Raw genomic sequence first — 7477 nt, 5'->3', positions numbered from 1 at the left:
GCAATTTGAGGATAATTTTGAAAACTCATTTCCGGGATTTAGGCTCACACAGTATAAGATAAGTACTTTGAGTCCTGTCTTTTGATCCTCGTCGATCCTTTTGATCTACTTTCATGTCCAATTCACTAAATTCCATTTGTTCGCTATCGTCATACAAGCCATAGTGATGCAGCCATCTCCCAGTTGAAAGCACTGATAGGCAAATCTGAATTCTGCCTGTGAAGACACTGTTCGCCAATTTTGGTGCTCCACATTTATTTTGGAAGAATGGGCACAGAGATGTAAATAAATGGCCAGTGTATCTAAGTATACCTTTGACTGATATCGTCCCAATGCTGGTCGCGTGGACATTTTCAAGGCCAAAGTTATTGTTAAGCCTGCCTTGCTTTAGACGAAAGGATTCAAGTAAAACACTAAAAACTAAACTCCGCCAGAACAGGCCCTGAAGGCCCAAAGGTGCCGATTGGCTGCCGTGTCATCCTCAGGCCATAGGCGTCACTGGATGCGAATATGGAGGGGCATGAGGTCAACACACCGCTCTCCCGGCTGCATGTCAGTTTACGAGACCGGCGCCGCTACTTCTCAGGTAATTAGCTCTTCACTTTGCCTCACAAGGGCTGAGTGCACCCCGCTTGCCAACAGCGCTCGGCAGACCGAATGGTTACCCATCCAAGTGCTAGCCCAGCCCGACAACGCTTAACTTCGGTGATCTGACGGGAACCGGTTTTACCGCTGTGGCAAGGCCGTTCGCAAGTAAAACGCTACTTGTGATAAGTTATTCTGTCGCGGTTCACAAATAAGACAGTGAAGAGCTCCGATGGTTATGCGTAGAGTTTGGTTCGCGTGATGCTGTGACTACTGGAAATAATTTTTAACATACGACCAAATTCTGCTCTAGTACGTTTCAGACGAAGTTGATACAAATATGGGAACAGTGCGAGAAATGCATACTTGGACAAACATGCACATGGTATGCAAGTTGAAATGGTTCAAATGGCTCTAAGCACTATGGGACTTAACATCTGAGGTCATCGGTCCCCTAGACTTAAGACTATTTAAACCTAACTAACCTATGGACATCACACACATCCATGCCCAAGGCAGGATTCGAACCTGCGACCGTAGCAGCAGTGCGGTTCCGGACTGAAGCACCTAGAACCGCTCGGTCATATCAGCCGGCGCTAGGCAAGCCTGCAGGCTGTTGCGCTGTATTATTTGACCACTAACAGCACCTGTGCAACATCCCCAATACGTTGCAAGTGTCAGTCTTGGTCAGAAGAGTGTTCTGCGTAGTTGTGAGTGCTTTATGTCGGAGCTAAGTGAATACGAACATGGGCATAATGTTGGTGCTTGTGTGGTCTGTGGTTACGTGACCAAGAGAGTCGAAGTCTTTGGTGTTTCGGGAGGTACCGCAGCGAATATTTATACCCCATACAGGTAAATTACCTGATGGTGACAGATGGTCATTTATGAGGATTGTGACGAAAAATAAGACGAAGACAACTGCGAAGGCCACTGCAAAACCGAATGTCGCACTCGCGTATCCTGTCAGCACCAGAGCAGCAGGGAAGGAGGTCCATAAGCAAGGAATTGCACGGCGAACCGGAATTTCAAACAACACATCAGTGATGCCAATGAACATAACAGGAAAAAATGGTGAAGAAATCATAAAACCTGGACTATGGAGCAATGGAAGAATGTCATTTGTTGGATGAGTCTTGTTTCACTTTGTTTCCAAGAGCGCAACGTAACAGGGGGGAGGGGGGTTCGTTGATTATTTGGGCAGCTATGTCGTGCTCTTTCATGGGCCCCATTGTTACTCTTCATGGTCGCATTACTGCCGAGAATTATGTGATCATTTCGGCTGATCAGATCCATTCCATGGTATAATGTTTGTTCCCCGATGGTGATGCTGTAATCCAAGAAGATAGGGCTCATGTTCACACAGCTCGCACAGCTGTATCCTTTTCCTTACTGGATCTCGGACCCATATTAGGAATGAGCATTATTGCCTTCCTGTGTGTGTGTGTGTGTGTGTGTGTGTGTGTGTGTGTGTGTGTGAGTCGTTGTGAGGGTAGTGGGGGTGGGTGGGGGTGGGTGGCGGACGGTTTTGTGTGCAGTTTTAAGATGCATGTCAAAATATGTGAAATTTTAAGTTATCCTTTGCAGCTGCATAACTACTTATTTGCATAAGCATTTACTGTGGATTGAACAAAGGCTTGGACTAAACAGTTTGTCTGTAACCGTATTTGTATTTTGTGTATTACACAGAATGCTATTTAAAGCCTGATGATGAAACCACAGAATTTGAAACAGAGTTTACATAACAAAAAAATATAATCATGACTGAACGCATTCTTAGTTCTTAACCCCATCCTTCGTATGTTGAAGCTGTTTTAAGTAACACGTGCAGTGAATTTTTTCTAGATAAATTGTTGTACATCGTGACTCCAAGGTGTATTACTGTCGGAATTTGAATTCTGATCCATCAGATAGTCAGATTACTCAACAAGTGTTACCAATTTACTTCAACCAGTCACTATTTACGTTTTCGAATTACATTCTCGTTTTCAAGCACCTATTTGGAGCAGGCATATTACTTTGTATCATGACAATATACAATTTGTATGCATTAAAATATAAAATCAAGAAAGAAGAGGATGCATGAAAACAAATGGAAATAACGTCATGGGTCTTGTTTGCATTGGTTGAAGTATACATAGGAATGAAATTAACATCGTATCATAGATTAGGCACATGGAAATACAAAAATTATTAGGCTCATAGATATACACAGGAGAATTTGAGAACTCTAGGTATGGATTGAATTATGGAGTGTATATCTCCAAGCGCTCCAGTCAGTGCCTCTAGACTGGGAAATCGTTCTACACGTGGTTTTTATGCAGGCTAGTAAGCCAACAGGTGTTGCTGGAGACAATGAGGACCAGACGTGATCGCTGAGTAGCATGTTCGGCGAACACTTATACCAGGAAACCAGTGCTAAGTGACGTTCTTTGAAAAACTCTTGTTCCTCAAGTGATCAGAAATTCTACTTTCGAAGTATGACATGAGTAGTTTGCTGGAAGAAGAGACAGTGTTGCGCACTCCACTTGTGTTTTTGATGGACGGGAAAGCAGTGCTGCTCGCAAGTTTTTCGAAGAAGGCGCTATGTCCCTCGTCCCTTGTGCTCGGGCCTTGTACATTCCAAGTATGACCTTAGGAACGAAGGCTAGACTTTAAACTCCCTCTAGCTGTTGCTTGCCAAATGACCCTCAAATAGTAGAAGTCAAGATCGTATCTTATATCCAGTTCTGGTTTACTCCCGCTGTGGCGCTGAACAGTGCAGACATCTGCATCGCGGTTTTTCAGCAACATATAAGGCGGCAATCTCTGCAACACAAGATGAAAGGGCTCGAGTATAATGACTTCATTTATTCTAAACTCAAGACACCCATACAGCATTAAAATATCCATTTCAGACTGAGGCCTTTGCTGTTTATGAAAAACTGAAGCAGACTCGAGAGTTAGCAAAACAGGTACTGTCGAGCCACCGACACAAACACACACACACACACACACACACACACACACACACACATATATATATATATATATATATATGTGTGTGTGTGTGTATATATATCCGCATATGATGCAGAGCTACAGAGTCGAGGCAACATTTTGGAGAAAGCTGTATGGTCCGCGATGACCATGCGGACAACATGGACGCTATCCTGTGCTCTGGTAATGAAACTTAACACACTGGTCGATGAGTACAACCCTCGTCTATTCACACTAACGACACCGTCACTACAGCATGCTCTGTAGGAGTCACATTATTTGAATAAGTCACGCGTATTTCCTGGAGACGTATTATTATGTGTATTTAGATGTCAATCACATGGTGACATTGTGCCTTTAGACGGCGACGAGGGATACTACCACTTGAGTTAAGGGTTCTTCAGAGACTTACCTTTAAGGGTTACACAACGGAGGGCCCTTCCAATGCCTTCTTTCTACAAATTTAAAAAATTACTTGAACTTCCTGACAGAGTAAAACTGTGTAGTGGATGGTACCTCAAAACCGGAACTTTGCTTTTCGACGGTAGTAAAGTTGCCTACTGAGGTGTCCAGCAGGCACGACTGACACTCGTCTTTTCGTCCAGCAGTACTCGTCCAGCTAGGTCTGCAGGTGAGGTTCTGCGAGTTTGGAAGGTAGGAGTCGATTACTGGTCGAAGTGAACCTGGGAGGTCGGATCGTGAGTCATGTCTGGATAGCTCAGGTATTAAGAAGATCGACCGAAAAGGCAAAGTTCTGTCTTGGAGTGCCGGTCCGGTAGACAGTATCATTTTGTTAGATTGATATTCAGATTGGCACACTGTCGTAGACATCCACTGTGTTTGCAGTCTTTTGGGCCGAATTGCCGGCCGGAGTGGCCGAGCGGTTCTAGGCGTTACAGTCTTCACCACAGATGTTAAGTCCCATAGCGCTCAGAGCCATTTGAACCATTTTGAACGAGTCATCGCTGAACACAATACGACGCCTTCCATCACCAGTGCATGCTCCCTGTCACGGCATCAATCCGAACACAGTCGTTTATGTTGTTGTGTTAAGGGCAGCTTACATATGGAACAGTTGTACCCTAGTCCGACTGCTGCTAGTCGGCGACCAATCGTGTGGGATGACACCCAACGTTGCAGGTAGTTCATTATTTGTTCTCGGATGACAGACGTAGAGGTGAGAGGGTTATGTTCAAATGTTCAGATGCGTGTGAATTCCTAAGGGACCGAACAGCCGAGGACATCGGTCACTAGACTTACACACTACTGAAACTAATTTAAACTAACTTATGCTAAGAACAATCCATGCCCAAGGGAGGACTCGAACCTCCGGCGGGAGGAGCCACACAGTCCGTGAAAAATGTTCAAATGTGTGTGAAATTTCCCCAATTGTTATTGAAATAATAAATTAAAACCACAGGAAGACGAGCGTGAAACGCCGAAACTGGTTAAATAAACCAAATCTCATACGTTAAGTGGTGCTTGGTTGTTGTAAATCTGGTTATTATAGAGTAATTTTAGGTGTTGAGAAGTCTGAGCACCAGTCACCGGTTACGTATAACGTTGGCGTCGTTGCAGGACACTTGCCTGACAGTTGCCGGGCGCCGCGCCGCCGCCCACCACTCAGCTGGTGAACGGGACGCGCTTCCGGCCGCTGGGCGTTGTGTGAAGGCCGACGCCGGCCGCCGCGCCGCACGCATAAATTATGCGCCCCTGTCTCCGGCACGCCGCCGTCACGCAGCCCGACCGCCCACCCACTCAATACCCACTCCGCTCGTCTTTCCCTGTCCCTAGGGAGATGGTCACGACTCGGCGGAATCAAACTGCGGCTGGAGGCCAGTGACCGCCGCGCACGAGTAAAGCTGAGGGAGCTGTTACTGTCATGTCCGAGGGGGAAGGAAATTGTTAAGCGGCACAGACCAAGTGAAACTCCTGACAGTGGTATCGTATTGTTTTCTTGATACCGAAACTGCTAACGATGTTGATGCATAACAACCCTCAATTGTCTATTTAGTTTTCTCATCAATTCGTGTTTCTGTCGAAACAATTTCCTTACCCATTCGTAACTTTTTCGTCTCTTATAAAGAGTGTACCCAACACTTAGGATGAAAACTATACAGACGATAAGTTGTTGTTTTGTTTGCCGTACAAAGACGTCTTTGACGCGCCTGTCCACGGTAGTCTCTTCTGTGAAAGCCTGCTCATATCTGCACAACTACTGCTACCAACGTTCGTTTTAGTTTGTAAGACGTCGTGGTCTCCTGACCTTCATTGCTTACATATTCCGCCCTCACAATCATATTCCGCACATCAAGACGCTTCATTCGAACCCGAACTCGATAAGATAAAGTCAATGTTGTATGAATTCATGTAAACGATATGCAAATAACAAGTGCGCACCGGGGTTGAAATACTCGAGGCTGGTGTACACACATACATTCCAGACACGACGGTCACAGGAGCTTTTAGTTCGAGAGAGGCAGACTACATACCGGGAGGCCGGTCCCTTCAGAGGACGAGTCAACCTCGGCCGCCCGTGGAGCAGACAGCGAGCGCCCGAGTGAAAGGGGGAATGACCCCATGTTCGGCTTAAAAACAAATTCCGCTACATTGTGTGGGAGCGTCCAACCTTCGTATTCTTTACACATAGCACGCAGTTTCATAGATTTTCACAGGGAGACAGCAAACACCAAATGCCGATGCTACAGATTTCCGGATTGGTCACCTTAAACGAAACGTCATTCTCCCGTTTTAGAAGAGCAATGCTGATTGGCAGACGATATTTCTGACGCCTTGAGCTGATGGAGTAATGGAAGAGACCGAAAGATATACCCCGTCATGTCTGGCGTGGAGAGGCGCTGTTCCATTGTCACTCTTGGAGCGACGAACAAGTCTCTCCTCAGTACTTCACTGGGAGAGAACCTCCGTCGAGAGCGAATCGAAGTGCGACTCTATATTGAGTCTTTGCAATTAAGCGTTGTTCACTGTGTTGGCCGACACACTTATTGTGTGGTGTGAACGGACAGAGTTATAGTTAAACGCCTGCGATCGAATTTTTGAGTGGCATCGTGGTGGACTGGTTATCTGACCGGTGTACCACCCCAATAGTTAGACTAGGGGCGAATAGGAATCCCTGACTTCATCAAGGCATAGGGAGAGTTTGATTGGCGAAGATCAATCCAAATAGAACAAGAGTTATCTTATTTGTCAGCAGCGAGCGGCGCAGACAGCAGTCATCGCAGCTTACGGTATTGTGCGCTACAGCTCTTGCGAGCCCCATATTTCCTCCACAACAGTACATTTGACTGCATTTCACACGCAACAGTCTCAACCATACCTAGCAACACTCTAAAGGATAATTATTGAAGTTGAGTAGGCGCGGCTCTCAACCATTCTGCCAAGTCAATAACAATCTTAAACTTTGTATAGAAATTTCATTAGCGTATCCTATCCTTGAGAGGTAACTTCACATTCCGAAAAGAACCAGGATATAACTTGTTCAATTCATAAGTAAAAGTGCCATTGTGAGTTCTCAGAATTTTTAAAAAATAAATAATAATTTTCGTTAGTTTCATGTTTTTCTTACACTAACTAGCTCCCTCGAAGGGAAAAAAGAACGAAGTACGCGGAGTAGGTAAAACTGCTCAATTTGTTCTTTTAAACGGACCTACATTGTTTTGTGGTGCGAGGTTTAATTTTTCTCTAATGAAAACTTCATCTTCTTCGAGTTTGGGTAATGGATGGATAACTGTTGCTTTCGTTGCCTGTAACAGTGCAGGGAGGGCTGGTTTGGAATCCTTTGAAACCCGTGAAATTTTGGCCTACCGTACTATACCTATATCAGAGGTTATTATCTCTGGTGAGGGTTCCTACATTATGCCACATGGGAGTTTGTCTTTGACTTGTCGTAGACGTC

At 45.2% G+C, this 7477-nt stretch overlaps 1 pseudogene; it reads right to left on the bottom strand.

The window, feature by feature from the left end:
- Positions 1-633: 633 nt before the first annotated feature.
- On the bottom strand, positions 634-751 carry LOC124596951 (annotated as a pseudogene).
- Positions 752-7477: the final 6726 nt, after the last annotated feature.

This window comes from Schistocerca americana, chromosome 2, assembly GCF_021461395.2.
Source record: "Schistocerca americana isolate TAMUIC-IGC-003095 chromosome 2, iqSchAmer2.1, whole genome shotgun sequence".
Lineage (NCBI taxonomy): Eukaryota > Metazoa > Arthropoda > Insecta > Orthoptera > Acrididae > Schistocerca > Schistocerca americana.
The sequence above is the reverse complement of the archived record's forward strand: the minus strand, read 5'-3'. Positions and strand labels throughout refer to the sequence as shown.